Source organism: Cibotium barometz, chromosome 25, assembly GCF_041138505.1.
Source record: "Cibotium barometz isolate CiBa-2024 chromosome 25, ASM4113850v1, whole genome shotgun sequence".
Taxonomy (NCBI): Eukaryota; Viridiplantae; Streptophyta; class Polypodiopsida; order Cyatheales; family Cibotiaceae; genus Cibotium; species Cibotium barometz.
The window spans coordinates 46,852,887-46,879,758 of NC_141070.1; positions in this window are offsets into that span (position 1 = coordinate 46,852,887).

A 26,872-nucleotide genomic window follows, 5' to 3' on the forward strand; every position below is an offset into this window, starting at 1 on the left:
AGACTAGCCTCTTCGTATCAGTCCTCGTCTCGTCCCAAAATCAGGGCAATCCCATGAGGACTCTAGCTCCACCATCTACCTTTGTTCAGAGTAGTCTCAGAACTCCCTCCCAGAACTGGGGTAACCAAAGAGAAAGAGTTTCACCCCAATCTACACCAGCCAGAGTAGTTACGATAGCAGAAGTAGTGGAAGAGGAAAGAGGTCAGATTTATGCCGCGATTGAAAACCAAGGGCCAAATCCTCAATTCTCTGTCATCCATACTCCAATTGAGTATAAGGGTAGGCCATTTAAGCTTTTGATTGATTCAGGCAGTACTCATTCATTTATTTTCCCAAGATGCTTGCGTAAGCTAGTCTTAAAACAGAAATTTGGGAAACCTATGCAAGTTGAATTGGCCAGTGGGAAGATTCTTTTCACTCACCATGAGACAGATCGTATTCAGTTTAATCTAGATGGGAATGTAACTGACTGCAGTTCAGAGTCTTACCTTTGGGAGTTTTTGATGGAATCCTTGGAATGGATTGGCTCCACAAAAATCAAGCTGACATTCACTGTCACAATGGAACCATTTCCTTCCGTGACCTTCACGGGAACAAAGTTCAAGAAACTCAAATTTCTGGATCCCCAGATTTGCAATTAGTAAAAGCTTCTAGATTACTGAAAGGACTTAGAAAGAAGCAGCTCATTTATGTTGTCAAAATGAATCCGGTAGACACAAAGTTAAAGGCTAAAGAACCAGAATGGTTAAGTGAGTATGATGATTTATTTCCAACAGAGCTAATTGAGATGCCTCCGATTCGGGAAGTAGATCATGAGATAGAATTGACCCCCGAGCTCAGCCAGTAGCCTAGCGCACATACAAGATGCCAGTCCTTGAAGCCATTGAACTCAAGGAATAGCTTAAGCAGCTGTTAGAACAAGGGTTTGTAAGACCCAGTGTTTCACCTTGGGGAATGCCAGTTCTCTTTCAGAAAAAGAAGGTTGGAACGTTAAGACTCTGTGTGGATTACAGAGGTCTCAATCAGCTGACAATTAAGAATAAGTATCCTATCCCCAGAATTAATGAGCTTTTGGACAGGCTAAATGGAGCCCAGATCTTCACAAAGATAGATCTCAAACCAAATCAGGATTAATGAGCAAGATATCCCAAAGACAGCGTGCTTTATCCAGTACAGAGGCTGAATACAGGGGTGCAGCCATTGCTACTTGTGAGGAAGTATGGATAAAGAGTCTCTTGGAAGATTTGGGTGAGCCTATTGATGGCAAAGTTGTCATTCATTGTGACAACATGAGCAGTATATAGTTGGCAAAGAATCCAGTGTTTCATGCGAGGACTAAACACATAGAGGTCCATTATCATTTTGTCAGAGAGAAGGTGCTGGATGGTATAGTTGATCTTCAGACTGATGAGCAGGTGGCAGACATCTTTACAAAGCCACTTAGCAGGGAGAATTTTGAGTACTTCCGTACTATGTTGGGAGTACATGGGATGAGCTTGAGGGGGAGTGTTGAGAGTCTTGATATCCCAAGCTCATCTACATCTTCATCGGTAGTACATCATGAGCTTGAGAGGGGCTGTTGAGATTCAAGCTCGATGTCAGTGTGAGCCAGCTATGCTATGTGCTGGCATGTTAGGTAGGAACATGTGTGAGACAAATGACCATGTGTCCAGCTGGTCATAGTGTGTGGACATTAGCTAGGGTTAGAAGTGTGTAGACACAACTCATAGTGTAGTGTGTATTATGGGTTATGGCTTCATGCATTGTGTGAGAAGGGAGATGGCTTCCCTCTATGGTTAGGGTTTGCAATATACATTAGGGTTTGCTCCTGTGTGTTTGTCTCCTCCCCCTCTACCGTTCTTTCGACAATGAGGCCATATGATGCACTCATGCTGAAATTTATAGCCCAAGTAACTATAGTACCAAAGTAGCACAAGGGCCAAAGTAGCCTAGCACAAGGAAAGAGAGCGGAAGAGTGAAAGCCTAAAAATTGTACCCAATCTAGCATCAAGGGGGGTTGTTAATAAGTGATTCTAAAGTGCCATGTCACCTAGCCAAAGAAATCCCATAAGCTTAAAGCAAGCCTTGTACCTACCTCATATAAAAAGCATCAATTTCAAGCAATGAAATGAAGCAAGCTCTCAAGCCTCTTTATTTACGAGTAGAAGTCTCAATCTTGTAATCTAATTGTGCTTGAGTCTAAAGCTTAATTAGTTTAGTTTATTCATCATTATGATCATGTAGATATCATCCACCTTATCTTTGCTTAGTACTAATCACATTGTAATTAGTATAGGATTAATTCACCCTCACCATCACCATGGGAGATTGTATCCTCAAGTTTGAACAGAGCTACTGCTAACTAAACATGTAGATATCATCCACCTTATCTTTGCTTAGTACTAATCACATTGTAATTAGTATAGGATTAATTCACCCTCACCATCACCATGGGAGATTGTATCCTCAAGTTTGAATAGAGCTACTACTAACTGAACAATAGTTGGAGAGACAGATCCTTCTGAGGGCTGTTATTTGAGATGAGACTATAGAGGGAGCCCTCCCCATTTTGAGGAGAGGGATGCTACAGAGCTAACGACTATAGAGTAAGCTTAATGAAGGCCCTTCTTCATGGTAGGTGCTACAAATAGGAACGAGGGGTCGTTATCATGCTCAGATAAGACTACTGCGAAGGCTTGTTTTGCCAGAAAAAACAAGGACCTATGTGCATGAACAAGGGGGCCCCCACATGTGAGGGGGTGTTTCATACATCAAAGAAGGAAGAAATTCCGTCCATGGAGGGAACCAAGACTACAGATACAGGAAAGGCTCTCCTTTTGTGACAGGGGATGGGAGCTATCGTAGACCCAAGAGAGAGCTCTCCATATAGGGGGAGGAAGATTTTGCAACACCAATCGCTTCTATACAAAGCGGCAAAGGCCCCCCTTCATGGGAGGAGGCCACAGGACCAGGCACAAACAAAAGCCCATTTTTTGGGAGGGGTCATGTAGCATACACCAAGCTAGGACTGTGTGAAACAATGAGGCCTTCGTTATGTTGAGAAAACGTGGTGCTCATGCTAGATCAAGTGTGTGGAGAGGAGAGACTCACAAAGTATAAGAACAATATCTTGCTTATTAAGCTATTTATGAATATAACTAGGCCTTGCTCAATACAAAATGCCTCATAGCTCCACCTTTAAATAGGTGAGCTAGTGGACCTCAAGTCCATTCACACTCACACCCTTCTCTTCCCCTTTTACATAACCATCCATAGGCTTCATATGATCAAACCATTCACCATGACAAGTCATATGGTTTGATGCTCCTGAGTCCATATACCATGTATCATCATTCTCAGCATTTGTCATCATCGATCCCACAACATGTTTCATGGCAAACAAATGATTTGCTGTGCCATCATTACTGCTTGATGCATAATTACCACCACCATGTTGTGCATAATTTCCACCATAATGACCACCACGTTGTGCTCTACCCCCTCTCAAATCATTCTGTTTGCGGAAACAATCTCTCGCCATATGACCAAATTTGCCACAATAATGGCATTCCACATCTTGCATAGATGTTTGTTGGCCTTGCCAACGTCCTCTACCACGGGGGTTACCTCTGCCTCTCTGAGGTGCATATCCACGACCACCTCTAGCACCATATGTGGGCGAAAATTCTGTTGTGGTGACCTATCCTACCATCCACGACCATTACCACAACATCCACGTGATGCGAATCTCCCCCTGCCTCGAAAACCTCTCTGCGAATAGAAAGCCTGATTTCTGCCATTATCATCATGGCTAGTAGATGCATCCTGAAATGAGTCACTGAGTTTGATTTCCTCCACAAGCAAGAGCGAAACCAACTCATCAAAGTTTGGTAAACCTGTACTTCGAACCGAGATGGATGTATCAAAAGATTTATATTCCTTGCCAAGACCACACAAGGTAATATCCACCAAATCATCATCAGGCATGGGGGCATTTATTGTTGCCAATGCATCTGCAAACTTCTTTATTTCTTGCACATAATCATGGATGCTCCTTTTATTCCGCTTCACATTATGTATCTGCTGTCGCAAATTGCGAGCACTCGTGTCTTTATCAAACATCTTTACCAAAGTATCCCATGCATCTTTGGGATTCTCAGCATCCTGTATGTGTATGAGCATAGCATCAGAAATACATATAGACAAATAATGCAGCACTTTGAATGCTCTTTCTGACCATTGCTTATGAGCAATAACTTGCTGCTGTGTAGGTTGTCGGGGTAGCTCTGGCTCTGGCTCAGCACCTGTAATGAGATTCCAAAATCCTTTTCCTTTTAAGAAACTTTTGATCCTGTACTTCCATGCCTGGAAGTTCTTCCTATCCAGCTTTTCACCAACAATCTGTACTGGATTATCCGACATGTTTGCTCAATGTGCACCTTCCACACTCGTCCAAATCTGTAACCAAGCCTTCCTCAACTCAACCACACTCCAATGAATATTCCAGATACTCCAAATTTGATGTAAAAAATAACCTATATGCATCCAAGATGAACTGGCTCACGCAGTCCGAGATACCCTGCTTTGATGCGCCTTCTAAGGCTCCAAATCACAATGTAGTGGTGCAATCAAGTATGGGAAACTTGCATTGACACCTAAACAACCTCAATGTTGAATATCAACACCATCTGGCATGTGTGCAAATCAATTTTTGAAAACCCCTTTCTCTGTTTTGGAAAAAACCAGAAAAACCAGTAGTAATTTGGCTCTAATTTCTTCAATCCTTGTCCAAATTGAGCAACCAGGCATTCATTAGCTTAGCAATAGTGTCCCACTAACTCCATGTAAGAGGAATTTGTCCAATTGTCTAAGACCAAGGATCAATTGCTCAATTAAAATTGCTCTGTTTCTCTACAACCAGTGGACAGGCTTTTTAATCAGCTCATTCCCAGCACAATTGATGATAATTGATCAATCCAATCACATAGCCCTCTTCTCTAGTGTGTGTAGCAACCAATTGCTAAAGCAATTGTGAAATATATCAAGCAACCAATGAGAATTTGATCTCCTCGCTTCAAAAATGTCAATTTTTTGCCCTGTTTCTCTGTTGGAGCTACGCCGCCTGCTGCTGTAGGGTGGATTTGAGGAGTTTATAGTGTTAATTGAAGATGGATATAGGTTCCCAACACACTTGAGTATTTGTGCAACCAATCAATGGTTGGATTTTTGCCAAAAGCACGCTCCAAATGCATCAATTTTTGACTCCCTTTTCTCTGTTTTGTGAGAGCTCAAAAACCAAAAATTTTCATACATTCATATGCATCCAAATTGCTCCAAAATGAGTATAGGACTTGCATAGGAGTTGCCAATACATATCTCCTTGTCAGATACATGTTTGCTTTTCCAGATTTACATGTATTTCCACCATACATCAATGCTTTCAAGCTTTAATGGAAAGCTTCCAAAAAACCAAAATTTTGCTTTGCTTTGAGTTGCTCTAAATTGCTTTGTTTTTGCCTGAATCACCTGCAATCCGCTCAAGGATGTTTAGAAGACCTTACCCGGTAGGCCAAGCTCTCAGATCTGATAGTAGTTGGTGTGCTCCAAGCTTCACAGCTCCAATGGCAAGCTTCACAGCTTCTCTTCATAGCTTCTTCTCCCTCTTCTCTCACTCACTCATAAACCCTAATAAACAGCACAAGGCTTTGATACAATGTTGAAAGAATGGTAGAGGGGGAGGAGACACACACACAGGAGCAAACCCTAATGTATATTGCAAACCCTAACCATAGAGGGAAGCCATCTCCCTTCTCACACAATGCATGAAGCCATAATCCATAATACACCCTACACTATGAGTTGTGTCCACACTTCTAACCCTAGCTAATGTCCACACACTATGACCAGCTGGACACGCGGTCATTTATGTCTCACACATGTTCCTACCTAACATGCCAGCACATAGCATAGCTGGCTCACACTGACATCAAAGCTTGAATCTCAACACTCATAGGCTGATTACAACACTTTTTGTAGAGATAAAAGGGGTGAGGAACACCTTGGTTCTTTCTCTAGAAGAGTCTTTCTTGTCTTCATCTGCAATATGTTTGACCTGGATGTAGTTTAGTTGATTCTTTTTATGGTAGCAATCTTCTTTTAGGTGACCAACTTTTCCACAGAAATTACACACAAGATTTGGTTTATGTTTGTTGCCACATTTGTTCTTTGTGTGACTAAGTTTTCCCACAATGTGGCATCTTGGGAAGTGAAGAGGTTGATTGGTTGCTCCTTTGAAAAATTTCACTCTTTGCATAGAGTTCTTGTGGGCTTTACTGTGAGGTGAATGTTTCTTTTTTCTTGAATTTTGATTCATGCTCAAGCAAAAGATGACTCTATTTCTTGAAGCTTAGTATTAGGTACATTTTTAAGTGTAGCCACAAGATTCATATAGTTCTTTGTCAATTATTTTTAATAGTATAGCAATAGACTCATCGTCTTCAATACCTTTCTTCAAGGCACTTAGTTGTTTCTTGATACCTTTGAACTTGCTGATGTGTTGTGCCGTGCTCTCTATGTCAAGCTTATAGAATTGCGCAAGGAGGTTAATCTTGGAGCTCTTTGAGTCGGTGCTGAAAATCTTGTTAAGCTCCTGCCGCCATGCCAATTAGGCATCCTTGATGCTGACAATATGACTAATCACATTATCACTGAGGTTTTTAGCAATAAGGACCAATGTTTTGTTATTTTTAAGTGGCTCAACTTCCACTTGTTCATCCTTAATTAGTTGCCAAATCCTTTTATGCATAAGTACATAGTCTTACTTTCCCACGTAAAAAACCATCACCATTGAACCTTTCCATAATGAGAAGGGGATCTTACCTTAAGCCTTGATTTTAATGCTTAGGTAGTGTCTATCTCTTTTACAACTTTCTTGTAATTTATTGAGATTATGTCTAATGCAAGAGGACTAGATAGGCAATGCAAATGATGAGATGAGTGGAATTAAAAATGCATTGAAGACAAGGTAACCACTCCCCTATCTCAAAAACAACCCAAATTTTTTAATTTTTAGTTTTGAAATCTCTCATTTCTGATAATCTTTTACTAAATGACAATGATTAAGTAATAAAATAGTGATTAGCATGAACAAAATTGGAGGATCCAATTGATCTTACCAAAGAAAATTTGGATGGGGCTTGCTGAGGATGAAAGTCCTTGATAAGATTGAAGACTCCAAGGTGAAAAATACAATTTTCATCCACAACAATTGGTGCATTTACTTGAAGAGATACGATTGTTTTTCACTTGTTGATGTAGACACTCTGGTGGATGAAATGTCACAAGATTTGGAATGCAAGGTCCTTGGGATATGGGTAATAAACCAGTAAGGGGGTTTCCCTTGATTAGGTACATAGAGGGTGAATGGATCAAAAGACTAGTCATTAGCAGAGGTGTCAAATTTGGGCTACATAGTGCAAAATTGTTGAATTCCTTATATGCACATAGTCACCTTGATTAGTAGATGATGCACCTAAAAGATCTTGGCCAAGGGAGGTAAGGGTAAGGAGAAGTTAATGAGCTAGTGTTAGTGTAGTGGAAGCTGAAGGAGGTGAATGCTAAGCTGTAGGGAGCAAGAGTCAGACTCTGATACCATGTTAAAATTTGAGGATCCAAGCTTCCATGGTGATGGTGATGGTGATGGTGAGGGTGAATTAATCCTATACTTATTACAATGTTATTAGTGCTAAGCTAAGCTAAGGTGGATGAAACCTATGTGCAATCATAATGATGAATAAACAACTAATTAAGCTTTAGACTCATGCATGATTAGTTTATAAGATTGAGATTTGTACTCATAAAGAGGATTGAGAGTTTGCTTCATTTCAGGTTATATGCACACGGACATAATGCTACATCACCATAATGAAAGTACAAGATCTAAGACAAATAGTAAGATTCAATAAGTAGTCTTTGTTTTCTATGTTCAATACCTAATTCTTTTGAACCCTATAGCTAGGCATTAAAAATTTCTTGCAACTTTATATCCATCAACTATGGAGGAGTGGCATAATGCAGAGTGCATCAGTGTGGAAGAATCAATGTCTTCCATATGGAGATAGGCGCATTGCTATATGATAACCCACCCAGCCATTCAACAACACATGGAATCTTCTTTTATAATTCCATGTATGTTTTGGCTAATGCAAACGATAATGTTGGTAGATTGTAGTCTACCCCACTACCACCATTGTAGTCTACCCCACTACCACCATTGTCTAGCCAAGAATGGTTTGTTCTTGCTTAGATATCATTTGCAGCATACAAGAATAAGATAAGAACAGATATGCATGCAACAATGAAACCATCAACAATAGGTTCTAAGGACATCCATTTGAGTTGGTTTATACTATTTAGCACCTTTGCATAGATGTTTGCATCATGTGAGGGTGTCAAGAAAACAAAGTTAATATATCAAGTGAGGTCCCTTGATAATGATTGGATGAACCAATTTTCGGGAGAGGGATGGGATGTAAGGAGGACCTCTGTAGAAGATGCCACTGAATGCAAAGTAACAATGCCACATGTTACATTTAGGTAAAATCAAAACATAAAGTTTGTTTGTGTTTCTAGCAAATTTTGTTAGGGTGACATCTGTTATTTTTTAGCATTGATTGTTTTTATGACCATGTATTTCATTGGGAGGCAAACATTATGCATGCGATTTCGTTACAGAAGATGGCAACTATGGAAGAGACGTTTGGCAAAGCTTGGATCACGACAATGGAACTCAATATTCCATCATCGATGCTCTAATCTAATTACAAGGTTGAGACCCATTAGTGGTCAATATAGAAAGCCATTGGCCATTCTTAGACAAGAGATCCAATTGATGTGTAGTGATGCACCGAGGGATTTCTATTTTGAGTTAGATGGTAGGAAAATCAGGAGCAAGAGTGAAGCTTCCAAAAACTACTCTGTTTGTATCGAACCACATATCTTAAAGGTTGTGGAATCACCTTGAGATTGTAACCTGTCCATTTATAATAACATTTCAAGAGTTATCTTTATTCTATTTGTTGTATAAATGTTACTTCTTTCTTCTTTTTACATTTTTTTTCTTTCTATTTGCTTCAATGTGGCAAACACACGTCTTGGGCATCCCTGCTCCTCCACCTTGAAAACGGACCTAGATTTCAACATTAAGCCATAATAGGCTATTATTTATATACATTACTTTGAATTCTACATATAGGTACCGTGAAGAATGAAAGGAACATTTTATGTAAAGATATTCCCATAAAGCAAGTTTTCTTAGAGATTATCATTACAACATGGAGATACAAAAATGCCTTGTATTCGGCAGCATGACAAAATTTGTACATGTCAAGAGTAGTTCATACAAAGATCAATGACTTCTTACATTGTCAATTATATTGAATTTACACATTGCATCAAAGGTTAATGGGCTGATGTAGAATATTATCATTGGGTAGGGGAAGCTGGCTCTTACTAAGGGGGGGAGTGCTCTTCTTGTTGGGGCAAGTCAATAGCTTGCTCTATCTGTGCTTGATCCCATGAGGGGATGGCAAATCTCTAAGGTGGGTCCAATCCCTCTCGGTTGGTGTTTGTGGATACTATCGTGGCAAGTGATGGCATTGGTCTTGGCCATTGTGGAGGGGTTACAAATGAATATGGCACATTAGGCTCTTGTTTTTCCCAATATTGTTAATTAGTTTTTCAATTATTGTGGCCTTGTATAGTCGTATATCCAAATATGTATAATCTGATAATCGTAGATTCTACACATACAAAAAAATACATATGTGCTATCAATAAATGTACAAAGAAATTGAGATATTACTAGAAGAAGAAGTGCATGATTACATTTTCTAAGGGCAGTCCCAACATTGAGTGCAGCAACAACATGGGGTTGTAGCACACTCTCCGACCACAGCTAAAGCCATCATGTTGCTCCGAGACTCTACATCTAATGATCTCCATTGACTCTAAAATCGCCTCCTAGGTAAGGGCCTCAATACTAAATATTAACTTTCTAATAGATTTGCACACCATTTTTCAATTGTCAATTCTCTCTCTCTCTCTCTCTCTCTCTCTCTCTCTCTCTCTCTCTCTCTCTCTCTCTCTCTCTCTCTCTCTCTCTCAGTAATATAAAAAATGATCGTTGGACTTACTGCCTCACGTTGCCATGAAATTCGGCAGTTGAATTGACAAGATAGCATCGATTTGAATCAGTATCTACTATAACAATCAAACTCTAGTGTCCATACAAAAGTCAATAAATAGTATAAGACGATAAATCTAGTATCTATGTCAGAATAACAAAAGTACAATTTAGGTCACATGACCCTTACACTTCATGGTAGGCCATCACAAAGATTTGGGCTCGGTCCAAATCTACATGCCTAAACCATGGCCATTACAAAGATTTGGGCTTGGTCCAAATCTACATGCCTAAACCATGGACATATATTCAAGTAAGAAACCTCCTCTGAAACCAAAAGCGGGGATATAAAAGAATCCAAAATATATACCTTGCATTGAGCTTCCCATGGTAGATTTGATAAAACCAAGCTCTGCACAGATAATTAACTTCATATTACATACCTAAACCATGGACATATATTCAAGTAAGGAACCTCCTCTAAAACCAGAAGTGGGGATATAAAAGAATCCAAAATATATACCTTGCATTGAGCTTCCCATGGCAGATTTGATAAAACCAAGCTCTGCACACATAATTAACATCATATTACTTCGAGAAAGAATAAAACTTTAAATGAAAGTTTAGGGCATGGATGTAGCAAACCTTAAAATAGCCTGCATAACTCTCTCTCGTTGATCTCCTTCTTGTGCATTCTGGATAACACATCAATCTCCTCCACCTCAAAAGGGAATTATTTGAAGAGTGTTTCACACCAACAACCTCACAACGAAAGAGGGGACCAAATACCTCAAATCTTGGACATTTGAATTATGCAATTCTTGAAACTCAACTTCTCTCCTTGCCCTTTCAATACCCTACCTATCAGCCTCTCTGTTTCTATGCCGTGTGTCACATGAATGATTGACCGTTGTCTCTTCAGTGATAGTACCTCTTTGCCTTAGGGGGGATCTCTAGGATATCTTTTATCTTTGTGTCACCTGTTGAGGCTTACTGGCTCTAGGGTCTTATTTGAACCTAAGAATCCGTAGTGATGAGTAGATGTCCTTTGACATTACTGTTACTCTACGTGCATGGGTAGCTAGAACATAGTTGTCCTGATAAGTCTCAATGATCCAATCCTCGGCAGTCTCATGCAAGCAACCCAGCACTAAGCCCTGCCAATGCATACCATAGTGGTTATTTCAGCAAATGGATCTAACAAGGCATCGGAATGAGAGCTTTAAAATTGCGCATTGCATGTGCCTCTACACCTTTTGCAGTTCACGTGAAATGAACCTATGTTGCTTGCACCTTCAAGTCCTCATTGACCGGGGCTAAAAATATTCTTTCTCGGCCTAGCTTTCTAACCTATTTTTGGATAGATGAGAAGGCCCTTGCAGTCCTCTTTGTCCACGCCATCTATAACAAAATTAGATGGATGGCTCAAATGACTAACTAGGGAAAAATTTGGATAAATATCACTACAACGCAATATGTAGACAAAAACACACTCAGTCCCAAACATCGCATTATTGTATTGCATTCACAATCAAAGAAACTCCACAAACAAAAAAGGATAAAAAAAACAAGGAATTATTTTTGGATGGGAAGACTTCCAACACATTGAACCCTAAAGAGAATGTGGGGGAGAGAGAGAGAGAGGTTGAGTTTCCTTGCAAAGCAAACACACACACACACACACAAGAGAGTGCAAGACACAAGAGAGATGGATGGCTGAATTTTCTTCTATCTTCTTCTCTTCTCTACAACCATATATAGCTAAAAGATAAGAGTATATACATAAAGGGAAAGTACTCTCCTACAACAACATACAAAGTAGTCGATCTATAGTGTGAACCCGACTATATGAGCTGGCATTATAACTATGCCATAACTCTAGTACTCCAAAGTGGCTGTCACACAGCTTGTTATCCACTGACCATAATCTCACCAACCATGCCAGTGGCATAAGTGTGGAAGCTATTACCCAGGCACGTCATCAATGTCCGCTGTAGCACTAGTTGATCTTGATATCTCAACACTCCCCCTCGAGATCAACTCCACACAACACTGCACTCCAAGTAAGCTCCTAAACCTATGGAGCTTCTCTATGACCAATGCCTTTGTGAAGATGTCAACCACCTTATCCTCTATGTTGACATATACCAGATCTCCATCACCTACTAGAACATTTTCCCTAATAAAGTTCTATGACGAAACTTTCCTTCTCAGCACACTCAACGAAAAACGTTTTCAGAAGCTAGTCAACGGCTATTGTCTCGATCCTACCATGTGTTGATGCCATTGAATCCCTTCATTAAGGCAACGGAACCACCAATCCACTACCTGAGCATCCATCACCATCATGAAGACACTCCTCTCCAAACAATCATGAAAGATTCACCTCAAGTGCTCGCCGACATCATGCAGTCTAATGAAATGTTTTCAATTGCCGCCAATGCTACATTTTTTAAGCCCCCCCTAAATTCAACTAATATTGGTATCTATCTGTTTTAATGCAGCACCCCTTTCGCTCCAAGCCATAACCCTTTTCCTGCAATCACCTTCTACACTTCCTCTCACCTTACACATGTTTTGCATATAGCCATGAAGAACACCATATACTTTACCCAAAGCCAAACTCCTAACCTTAGAGAACCCAACCCCCATATCCAAAGCTGAAGTACCACCTCTGTGTACATTCACATCTCATCAGGCACAACATACTCCCAAAACCCAACAACCCTTAGTTCCTTCTTCTATCCCTAACTGTACAATCCGTAGTCACCATCACCCTAGAAAAGAAGCCACCACCTACAGCGGAAGTCCTGGCCCTCATAGAAGTTTCCATCATGAAGGCTAGTATTCTGGTACCACCAATCAAGATCTTTACAACAAAGGGGAAGAAGTTGAGGACAACCAAAAAGAGAACTGCCTTCTTCACAACATTGGAGATCAAAGAATGGGTTCCCAAGGCTCACTCTTGGCTATGCCAACAACCAGCACCATAGTCATAACTCTGATGATAAAGACAGTTACTTTGGTAGCACAAGGCAAAGAAGCCAACATTTTGAAAGATGGAGGCACAACAACGATGACACCAAAAGACCATCTACAAGACAACACTATGATTCTGAAGTTACTAACAATAGTACAGTAACACGGAGGAACATGGTAAAACAAAGGCTCATATTCAAGGATCATGGGCAACTCATCTACCTCCTATCTTTGTGCTCCTACCCGAGGTTGCTAGAATAGCACTAGAAGAGGCAAATCCATCCTCACCTTAGAGCATCACCATGTGCCCTGAAGAAAGTGGTCAAGATAGCAAAGCAGCGAAAATGGAGATATCCCCACAGAACCTGCCAGCACTAAATCTGTGGGCACCTATCAACATAAGAAGGTTGCAGCTATTGAAAATGTTAAAGGTTTACTCCATTGCTCTCCAGAAGAACTACAACCAACTGCATGACCGACTAATCACCATGATAATGCCTGACAAAGACCAACAACAAATGGACAACACCACTGAGATCCTCACCGCACATCAAGGAACTCAAGGCAAGTACGTTGGGAAGAAGTAAGTACTACCCTAGAATTTTCCTTCCAGAAGTCTACTTTTGGGAAGTAAGTCCCGAAATTCATCCCATGGAAGGCATTTATAATCCTCCACCTTCCAGATTAACTTGTCCAAGATGTGCCTACTACCACAGCATTGAGGATCCAACCTCTATAAGCGTCGAACCAGATATCATCACACTGATTGTTGTGATCAAAACTCACCCAAGTGAAAGACATCTAACAATCCAGAAGATGAGAATTTTATTGGTTCGAGTCATCGGATTGACAATCTGACCCACCTCGTGTGCCAAGTGCTAGCCTACATAGCCATAGGCTAGCTTATGAGCTGCGGGCTAGTGTCAACCAATGTCGCAGCAGTAGCTAAATAGCTACATGTCAGCACCGCCAATGCCTACTTTATTGTTGCAAGAAATGACGTCTTCCTTAAACACTCAGCCAACGCATCTTATTAATACAGTACTGGTAGATGTTATAAAGAAGGCACTATAAAAGGATGAATCCATAGCCTTGCAAAGTCTAGCTATTGATTGTATCATTTTTTGCTTTGGATTGATTTAAGCAAGATTATCCCTTTTTTTAATCTCTCTCCCGTGTACATTCATCTTCTTGTTACGTTTTTGTATATTTTAGTTATGGTGCATACGTTATAGTTGTCTGTTAACGTATCATGTTTCATCCTATTTTATTAAGCGGATAGCTCGATAGTGTTTAGTAATCTGCATGCTGTGATTGTTTGCATTAGATCTGCAAGTGTCTTGTGTATGCTGCGTGCATAACCAGTGAATCTCAGTAGGTTAGAGTGGGAATAAGCGATCATATTCCCCCGCCAAGGATACTGACATTAATTGTATTAGCTTAGTTGGTTAGTTGGGGACAGTCAATTCAAAGGTAGTTGGGTGCCAGCTGTAGTCAGCAAAGAGCTAATTATGTGATATTCCTTCAAGTTGTGAGATACTGGGGAAGATTTTGATTTACTGAAGGCTTCTAGGTCAGAAAGTTCTATGTCAAATTTCCAAGACAAAATTTAGCAAAGCAGAGTTCAAAGAAAGGTTGGAGGAGGGTCGGTAGGTAATCTAGGAAGGTCTAGGGTAGGTAATGTAATCCTGGAGGATTGTAGAGGAACCTAAAGGACCCATTTTGGACTGAGGTGAGCCATCCAAATTTCAAAAGCAAGTGGATAGTTAGTATCTGATTTGTTTTTGGCAGTAACCAGGAGAGTTTGTTGTGAACTAGTGGTTAGCTAAGGGCAGCTGCCTAATTCTGAGAGCTTTTGCTACAAGGTTTTGAGGTTTGCTGACATAGGAGGACATTTTGGGAGCTTGGAGGATGGATTTCTGACTGGGAATTAGTAGAGGACTTTGGAGGCAGTTTATAGCTAGTTCTATGTGGCAACTAGAAGCAATTTTGGTCAGCTGGGAGTCAGTTTACGGTCAAGAGGGGTATTTAGCTAGAAGATCAGAGGTATTGGAGGTGAGAGATGATAGTTTGAGTAAGCAGCTGGATTGAATAGGGAGGTTGGGAGAGTGTTGAAGTGTTCAATTGTGTCAATTGAGGATCAAGGGACGTCAGCTAGGGGTGTTGGTGCCCTCTATTGGTGTTTGTGCTAGGTTGTGGTGTTGGTGATAGTTTCCTCCTCATGGTGGTATGCTTTGAATGGGGCTATAAAGGTAGGTTCTCTCGGGCACATGATGTTTTTGGTGCCTCCACAGAGGAGGGCTTTAAAGGAACCCTTCAGACCGTTGTTGGGCAGAGTTGAGAAGTAGGTTCTCTCGGGCACATGATGTTTTTGGTGCCTCCACAGAGGAGGGCTTTAAAGGAACCCTTCAGACCGTTGTTGGCAGAGTTGAGAAGTGTCTGTTAAGATGGCTGCAATGTTGTCTTATCCCATGTTCCACAGTCATGCTAATGAGGACCTAGAGGATTTTTTGGCAGGGATGGAGCTGGCAACTTTCACTTTTGGAAAATATAGAGATCGGGAAAAATTGACACTATTGCCCATATTGTTCAAGGGGGATGCCAAAAGGTGGTTCCAAACTTGGAGAGGTCAGCCATGTTAGGGGCAAGCATACGAAGATGTCAAAGGAGCTCTGGTGCTACATTATAAGAAGGGTGCACATAATTCTTTTGGTTCCTCCACAGAGGAGGGCTTCTAAGGCGCCCACCATTGGCAGAGCTGAGAAGTGTCAGCTGTTGAGATGGCTACAATGATGTCTTATCCCATGTTCCACGGTCATGCTAAAAAGGACCCAGAGGACTTTTTGGAAGGGATAGAGTTGGCAAATTTCAACTTTCGGAAGGACGGAGATGAGGAAAAATTAACATTGTGTCCATGTTGTTGAAGGGGGATTCCAAAAGGTTGTTCCAGACTTGGAGAGGTCAGCCACATCAGGGGTAAGCATATGAAGATGTTAAAGGAGCTCTAGTGTGAATCCCCAAATTCTATATGGCAGGACATTAAAAAATTAAAGCATACTCTATCTGATGTGTTTAAAAGATTTGTAGACCATTTTGAGGATATATGGGGAAGATGGGATGCTTCCTTGGGAGCAGAGCACCCGCTTGCCCTCCTTAAAAAGGATATGTTTATTCAATCCCTTCATGCTGATCTAAAAGAGAAGGTTGAGTTAAAAAGACCAGGAACCTTTGATGAAGCCTTAAGTATTACAAGAGAGAAGGAATGGAAGTGTAAGAGGTTGGCTCAGAAAAGCAAAGGGAAGTTCCAAACCTATTTTATGACTGGGGAGAAAAGGACAGAAGAAGGGAGGACTGCTCCAATTCCAGTGACTATTGTGATCAACTGATGAAAGGTATTACTCAACTAACTCAACAAATGGAGAATTTGAATCTGAGTGTTGCAAGGAGGCAAGCATAGGCAAGAGATAGAGAAGGAATGAGAGGTAGAGGAAGAGGAGGACCCAACATGAATGTCTAGTGTTTCAATTGTGTGGAGAGGGGTCATATCTCTCCTCAATGTCCTTAACCCAAGAGAATGGGAGGAGCTTTATATCCTCTAGCACCTAGGAGGGAGGAAAGGCAAGATGTCAGGAGGGAAGAGGAGATTCCAAATCCACAAGGACCTTAGGTTCAACCACAACCAATAAATGGGCCTAGACAAGGTGAAGTTAACCTGATTAGTATGGATGAAAAAGCTGACATGCTAGCCAACACAAAAATGAGAGGTGCAAAGGTTGAAGATGAAGCAAGACCATCTAGGAGGAGAAGGGAAAGAAAGTGGAGGAATAGTTTAAAGAGGGTAAGAGGAAGAGCAGGCCTAGAAGGTGTATTGGAATGCAATATTTTCTTTTACGGGCACAGGAGGAAGAGTATGATTTGATTCAAGATTTTTCTTTAGGGGCTTAGGAGGAAGAGTATGATTTGATGCAGGATCTCCAATAGAAGGGACCTAGTGTGACTTGGCCCAGATCTTGAAATTGTGCCCTAAACTCAAAAGAACATGGAGTAAGCTGGTCAGCACAAGGGTTTCCAAGAAAGAGAAAAAAGGGGGTCAGCTTATTATAGTGCATGTAAAAGGAGCAGGGATTTCATTAACGTCTTCACAATTTCGTGATTGATGTAAATGAATGTGGATGTGGATGTGGATGTGATATAATGTAAATTAATGTGGATGTGGATGTGATGTAAATGAATGTGGATGTGGATGTGATAGGATGTGATGTGATGTAAATGAATGTGGATGTGGATGTGATAGGATGTGATATGATGTAAATGAATGTGGATGTGGATGTGATGTAAATGGATGTGGATGTGGATGTGAAAGGATGTGGATGTGGATGTGGATGTGATGTAAATGGATGTGGATGTGGATGTGAAAGGATGTGATGTGATGTAAATGGATGTGGATGTGAAAGGATGTGATGTGATGTAAAGGGATGTGGATGTGAATGTGATGAGATGTAGATGAAATGAGATGTGATGTAAAGGGATGTAGATGTGAATGTGAGAGACGTGGATGAAATGTGATGTGATGTGAATATATGTGGATGTGAATGTGAATGTATGGATGGATATGGATGTGATGTAATGTGGATAGAATGTATGTGATGGGATGGGAATGCAATGAATGTGATGGATGTGAATAGATGCGATGAGATGTGAATGGATGTGAATGGATGTGAATGTGATGTGATGTCAATAGATGTGAATGGACGTGATGTGATGGATGTGAATCGGGATAGATGTGAATGAATGAGATGTGAAGTGAAATGGATGTGATGTGAATCGAGATAGATGTGAATGGACGAGATGTGATGTGAATGGACGAGATGTGATGTGAATGGATGAGATGTGATTTGAATGGATGAGATGTGATTTGAATGGATGCGATGTGATGTGAATCGGGATAGATGTGAATGGATGAGATGTGATGTGAAATGGATGTGATGTGATGTGAATCGGGATAGATGTGAATGGATGAGATGTGATATTATGTGAATCGGGATAGATGTAAATGAATGAGATGTGATGTGAAATGGATGTGATGTGATGGGATGTGATGTGTGTGAGATTCCCCTGTTCCCACCGAGCAACGGATTCGGGTACTAGCAGCGGAAGTAGCACTTCTCGCGCGGGACAGGGGTCCCACATTCGGGGCCTCGCCCACGGATATCCGGACAAGAGACTAATCCGTCGGTTTGTCCAAAACCGAAACCGAAAAAACTTCCTTTACCCGGAAAGCATGGGCGATTCCACCAGGATAACTCTTTACTCTAACGTAGTCAAGATCGTTACGGATCAACTGATCTGACTGCACCTTTAACGGTACTTGGTCAAATCAAGGAAGAACTTGCACTTGAATCATTGGGATCAACGCTTTTTTCCCCATCAAGAGGCACAGCCGTTGATTCCTATCCATAGAACAATTTCTATCCGGGATTTACTTCATCTATCGTAATAATAGAAATTAAATCTCGATTTACGGATCCATCAGTCCAGCCTAACCCCATCCGATCCCATGGGTTAGCCAACCGCCCAACCACTGTAGTGATGGGATCCAATTTGGAATTTGGTTAGGTTTTGTCCCGGGTACCAAGGAAAAGAGTTCCAAGGCCCCCTAGCCGGAAGTTCATGCAAACATAAAATTAGGCACACCACTTACACACCCAATATGAAATTGCCTTATTCTTAGCATCAGCTAACTTTAAAACAATCCTTTAATGAAACCATAGTACCACTGATCACAGTCTTCCAAATTATCCGGTTGATTCTCAAATTTCCCATCATTCCTTCATCATCAGAGTATCTATGGCATCATTGGCAACTAGAATGCTCACCACCTGTCCACTCAGAGGCCGTTTCCATAGTTCCTAGCCCATAATACTCGGCAATATAATCATTTATCAAAATGGACTCTCGTTGAAGATCAGCAAGATCAACCAACAGATCCATATAAAAGAGCCATGGACTCATCCGTTGAGGACCAGCAAGGTCAGTCAACCAGATCCATGCCCGGTTTCACAAAACAACTCTTACTCCTTGTTCCAATATCTTCCTCGACGCACGCGTGGGTATCCTAGGCGACCCAGAGCCCGAGCACCGTATGGTCAGCACCCTCTAGGATCCTTCGCAGGTGACCTAGCGCTTCACTCATAGGCCGCTTCCTTGGTCCCTCATCCACCGTACTGGAAGCTCACCATTTTAATCGAACCGAGGCTGGTCAAGACCTCGGTCGACCTTGCTACGCGAGATGTCCTCCATTGACTCTCCGTCAGCAGTTGCAACTTTATCAGTTAGGTCTCCACGACCTTAATCACAAGACGGTCAAAATGCTTCCCCAGCATTCTTGACATAAAACAACCATTTACAAACAGCATTTACAAACAGTTTACAAATACAGTTTCTATATTAACTCTCATTTTTCCACATTGTTCCTCATTAATCCACATTACTTATTCCACATTCCATTTATATGTGTACTCATCCAATCACCTCATTTTCCATCTCTTCACTTCAAATTCCTTCACATCACATATCATATATTCACATCCATATCCACATCCATACATCCACATCCATATCCACATTCACATCTATACATCCACATCTACATGCTTATCTCCATTTTCACATCTTCATTTATACATCCACATCCCATATCCACATTCATACATACACATCCATACATCCACATCCACATCCACATTCACATCCATACATCCACATCTACATGCTTACCTCCATTTTCACATCCTCATTTATACATCCACATCCCATATCCACATTCATACATACACATCCATACATCCACATCTACATCCACATACATACATACATCCACATCCACATTCACATTCACATACATCCACATCCACATTCCCATACATCCACATCTATACATCCACATTCCACATTCACATCTATACATCCACATCTACATCCACATTCACATACATCCACATCCACATTCCCATTCACATCTATACATCCACATCCATTCACATCTATACATCCACATCTACATCCACATTCACATCTATGCATATATATCTTCATGCATATATCCATTTTCACGTTCATACATCCACATCTACATGCTTACCTCCATTTTCACATCCTCATTTATACATCCACATCCCATATCCACATTCATACATACACATCCATACATCCACATCTACATCCACATACATACATACATCCACATCCACATTCACATTCACATACATCCACATCCACATTCCCATACATCCACATCTATACATCCACATTCCACATTCACATCTATACATCCACATCTACATTCACATTCACATACATCCACATCTACATTCACATTCACATACATCCACATCCACATTCCACATTCACATCTATACATCCACATCTACATCCACATTCACATACATCCACATCCACATTCCCATTCACATCTATACATCCACATCCATTCACATCTATACATCCACATCTACATCCACATTCACATCTATGCATATATATCTTCATGCATATATCCATTTTCACGTTCATACATCCACACTTCCATCTCCACATCCACACATCCACATACATACATCCATTTCCACATTCCCATTTATATAACCCCATATACCTTCACATCTAATCTTTTACATCACATCCATTCTCGCCCTATCACAACCCATATACATCTTATCCTATCACATACACTTCTTACCTCATCCCCCCATACACATCTTAATTCATCTTATCACCTCCTAACTTATTTCATAAGCATCTTATCACCTCTTATCACACCTCTTATCACATCTCTTATCACCTCCTAACTTATTTCATAAGCATCTTATCACACCTCTTATCACATCCTATCACATCTCTTATCTATTTATAGAATACAAGAGAATTCTTACATTTGATATAAGATTTCTTTACACATTTATTTATGAATAAATTCTATTTAAGGAGATTAATACTTTCAAAGTAAAAATCAATCTTTTATGCATCTTCCTATGCATAAATTCATTTTTAATGAAAATGACACTTTTGAATTAAATTTTAATCTTTTATGCATTTTTCTATACATAAATTCAATTTAGATGAGAATGACACTTTTGAATTAAAAAATCAATCTTTTATGCATCTTCTTATGCATAAATTCAATTTGGTAGGAATTACACTTTTAGAATAAAAAAATTTCTCTTATGCATCTAAGTTAAGCATAAAATCCATTTATGAGGAAAATCACACTTTTAGTATAAAAAGAATATCTTTTATGCATACCTATATGCATGAAATTCAATTATGATAAAAGTCACACTTTTATAATAAAATAATCAACTTTTATGCATACCTCTATGCATGAAATCCAATATGATAAAAGTAACACTTTTGATATAAAAATTTTTCCATTATGCATACTTCTATGCATGAAATAAAAATGGTTAAAATAACACTTTTGATATAAAAATTTATCCATTATGCATACTTCTATGCATGAATAAAAATGGTAAAAATAACACTTTTGATATAAAAATTTATCCATTATGCCTAATATTAAAATTCAATTTCTCCATGATTGTAATGAAATTCTTTCAATTAATCTAGGATGATAATTCCTAGAATATGGTAGGAAGTCCTCTTTTTATGCCTTGAATGAGATTATTTTATGCATAATTTTTATGAAATTTTTGCCATAGCTCCGCTGCTATGATTGATAAATCTCAATTTTTCTAAGGGATAATGCTTATCATTAAGGAAATAATTAAAATGATCTCTAATTGGATTATCAATCCATAATGGATTGAATCATCAATATTCATAAACTAAAAGCATAGAAAAAAGCCATTAATTTGGCCTCAAGCATAGCTTAATCTTGGGTTAAGGAAAAGCTTTATGAAAAGCTTGATTTGGATTGAGAACGGGTCATGAGTATGACCATTTCTTGAGTGAGAGAGAGAATTTACATAAGAATCATTAGAATTTAAACATAAATGAAAATTAACTTCAATAGCATTTATTAAATTATGTAACTCTTCACTACTATTCAGACTTCAATAGCATTTAAAAAAAACCATACCAATTAAACTTCTCAAGCTTGAGAGGGGTTGAGAAGAGAGAAACATTGAGAAATTATAGAAAGATCAATATTCACTAATTACCTTACAACTTGCTTGATTCTTTGTTCACGGTAGAGGCCCCCAACCAATCAATTGGTTAAGTATGTTGATGGAGCCACTAATGGGGATTGAAGAAAGAGGGAAGCTCCAAAAACTAGTGAATTATTAAATGAATTCACAGTTTCTGGCTTAGGTGGAGTAGAGTAACGATGCATAAACACTATATATTTTTCAACAAGGGGGAGGCTTCTATTTATAGGAAAAATTGAGCTCCTAACCAAACAAACTGATTCTAGAATTTTCTAAATCAGTTTGGTCAATATTTGACCATTTTTAGATCAGTTAAGCTAACTTTTTGGAACTAGACTTGAATGAGGAGAGAGGAGAGATGAAATATCTCAATTTTTATGAGTTTAAAACTCATTCAAGCATGTGAAATATGCACCTCCTTTAAAGAACTCCCCTTCCTTACATATGTGTCATAATGGAATCATTTTAATATTGCTCATAGTTTTTTTACTAATAAACCTTGTACATTTTCAACTCTTCATCTTATGTGAAATATGCACCTCCTTTAAAGAATTCCCCTTCCTTACATATGTCATATTTTTAATATTTCTCATAGTTTTTTACTAATAATCCTTGTACATTTTCAACTCTTCATCTTATGTGAAATATGCACCTCCTTTAAAGAATTCCCCTTCCTTACATATGTCATATTTTTAATATTGCTCATAGTTTTTTTTACTAATAATCCTTGTACATTTTCAACTCTTCATCTTATGTGAAATATGCACCTCCTTTAAAGAATTCCCCTTCCTTACATATGTCATATTTTTAATATTGCTCATAGTTTTTTACTAATAAACCTTGTACATTTTCAACTCTTCACCTCATGTGAGCATTTACTCATTTTTGGGTATTTTCTTTTTACAAGTTGGATTTATCTCCTCCCTACACATGGATTGATGCTATTGGTTCATAGGAACCTTAATTGGACCATAGTCTAAAGATTTCTGAAAATCTAGACCCTTAGGCTAAGGTTCTTTATAGCTATTTTCAATTAATTCCAATTGCACATTGGAAAATTCTTTTTTGAATTTCTGTTTCAGGGGAACTCATCTGAATTAGAAGAGATATTTTTCTATCCAAAAATATTCAAAATCTGAATATTCTCTCTCTAGAATATTTTTCTCTCTCTAGGCTAAAACAGATAGAAACAAGGTCTTTATATTTCTGAAGAGGGATTGATTACAGGGAAAGATACTAGACATCAAAAAGGGGGTGGGGGAGGAATCTTACATTCTACCCCACTTAAAAAAATGCGAGATGTCCTCATCTCGCAAACTGGGATAATTTCGCAAGATGCACGAATATGAGACTTAGAGAAAAATTTTAATCAAGATTAACCACCAAGATAAGTCTTAAAGAGAGCAAGATTCAAAATACGAACAAGATTTAAACTTTATTCATTCTCGGAACTTATACAGTAAAGATAGAGGAACTCTTTACACTTCCATAAGCCCGTCCATCATATGGTCACAAAAGCAGTCCTCACAAGCTGCACAAGTATAAGGTAACTCATCTATGGGAATGATTCTGTGGGTTATTGCTGCGCCTATCTCAGTGGTATGAGGTGTTCTGAGAAAAGGACCTCTGAGAGGCAAGCTAAAAACTGGGTAAAGGCATATCTTCTCATGAGGAAGAAAACACGCCAGTAAGAAGACCCGCTCACAGAAAACCCAGGATGCCTTGATCTCATGACGCAGTAGTATCGGGGACCCAAACCCAAAGCTTCAATAACCATGGCCAAGCGGACATTGTTACGAAAGTGCTGCTGACCCCAGGGTGTTACCCTAGTTATGTCTTGATAGGTCCGCCATTTTGTCTACGCTACAGAAGTTCCCAAGTGAGGGAAAAGTGAGCGCTCATACTGCTCTATAAAATCTTTCTTCACAGACTCCCTTGCGTCTTGAAGGTGAGAAATCATCATGGATAAAACTAATTCTTGTTGCCAAGCCATGAAGGAGATTAAGAAAGAAAGGAGATCGATGGAAGTAAGATTACTGTGAACGACAAGTAAAAGTTACGACTTATATAAAGGAAGGAGCTAGCGTAACTTAGAAGCCAACGGTAACTTGCCACTGAAGTTTTACCGTCTTTCCATGATTTGGGTTTGGCACATTTTTCTATAGAAGGCATTCAAAACTTTGAGATGAGGAGATAAAAGAAGTTCGTAAGCTAAATCACCTACTTTCTTTGGTCCACAATATCTGGGAGATAACTTCTTCCCAAGAGATAAAGAACTTCTTTTGGGCCGTACTCAAATGAAGACCAAAACCTTGGTATCCAAAACACCGATTTTCACTTCTGAACTCATTGTTCTGAATCCTTAAAACAGGTGGGACTCTTGAGAAGTATTCAGGAAAAAGGTTCTTCCTTTTTTAAACAGAATCTTTCTTTTATTTTAGAGAGGGAATAATTATAAGATCAAAAAGGGAGATTCTTACTCCTGTATACCTCGAAGGCTGGGGGAGAATCTTACATTCTACCCCACTTAAAAAGTGCGAGATGTCCTCATCTCATAAAGTAGAGGACAACTCTTTTTCTTAAGATCCAATTTTATTCTGGGGTTCCTTATATTCTGGTCAACCCAACAGAATACTGGGATAAATATCCCTTAGAACTCATCATTAAATAACAATTCATTCAGATCATATCATTCATATCTTTAACATGATAAAGGTCCATTAGACCGAAAAATTTCCTTCTGAGCATTCCTCCACGGAAATTTCAGTCAAGTAAGTTCTCAATTTGTCATCCCTTAACTTGATCTAACGGTCAAGTGTTAACAGTAGCAATTTGACAGCACAATCCACTAATCTCATAGTGATTTGCTGAATCATTTTCATCATTTATCATTACAGGGACTCGTCCCAATCATCCACCTTGTGGTTTTGCTCAGCTTATTACATTTCAATCCATTTTCAGGGATCATCATTTTTCAATCAGAATCCAAATCAATTCATCGGTTTCCAAACAAAACTAAAAATCATATCAACCACATTCGAAATCATCATCTGGATAGCATTAACGCTTATAATTTCAAGTCTTAGATTTACTCGTATATACTGTCAGTAAAGAGCTGCAGTTATACTCTCGATATATACGGTAGTCACGGCCCTTGGAATTATAAGGTAAATACCATCATGTCTAGGCCTCAAGCAAGTCAGGGATTCTATATAATTGCGGTACTTCCATCTGAAGACCCAATTACCAATTTACGAATTTCAGTTTGAATATCAAATTGTATGAATTATATCACACAATTACAACCTTTTTGTGTTTCTTGATAAATTTCTGACCTATTTGTCTTCTCAATTGATCTTTATTAACCAAATGCTCTGATACCAACTGTGAGATCCCCCTGTTCCCACCGAGCAACGGATTCGGGTACTAGCAGCGGAAGTAGCACTTCTCGCGCGGGACAGGGGTCCCACATTCGGGGCCTCGCCCACGGATATCCGGACAAGAGACTAATCCGTCGGTTTGTCCAAAACCGAAACCGAAAAAACTTCCTTTACCCGGAAAGCATGGGCGATTCCACCAGGATAACTCTTTACTCTAACGTAGTCAAGATCGTTGGATCAACTGATCTGACTGCACCTTTAACGGTACTTGGTCAAATCAAGGAAGAACTTGCACTTGAATCATTGGGATCAATGCTTTTTTCCCCATCAAGAGGCACAGCCATTGATTCCTATCCATAGAACAATTTCTATCCGGGATTTACTTCATCTATCGTAATAATAGAAATTAAATCTCGATTTACGGATCCATCAGTCCAGCCTAACCCCATCCGATCCCATGGGTTAGCCAACCGCCCAACCACTGTAGTGATGGGATCCAATTTGGAATTTGGTTAGGTTTTGTCCCGGGTACCAAGGAAAAGAGTTCCAAGGCCCCCTAGCCGGAAGTTCATGCAAACATAAAATTAGGCACACCACTTACACACCCAATATGAAATTGCCTTATTCTTAGCATCAGCTAACTTTAAAACAATCCTTTAATGAAACCATAGTACCACTGATCACAGTCTTCCAAATTATCCGGTTGATTCTCAAATTTCCCATCATTCCTTCATCATCAGAGTATCTATGGCATCATTGGCAACTAGAACGCTCACCACCTGTCCACTCAGAGGCCGTTTCCATAGTTCCTAGCCCATAATACTCGGCAATATAATCATTTATCAAAATGGACTCTCGTTGAAGATCAGCAAGATCAACCAACAGATCCATATAAAAGAGCCATGGACTCATCCGTTGAGGACCAGCAAGGTCAGTCAACCAGATCCATGCCCGGTTTCACAAAACAACTCTTACTCCTTGTTCCAATATCTTCCTCGACGCACGCGTGGGTATCCTAGGCGACCCAGAGCCCGAGCACCGTATGGTCAGCACCCTCTAGGATCCTTCACAGGTGACCTAGCGCTTCACTCATAGGCCGCTTCCTTGGTCCCTCATCCACCGTACCGGAAGCTCACCATTTTAATCGAACCAAGGCTGGACAA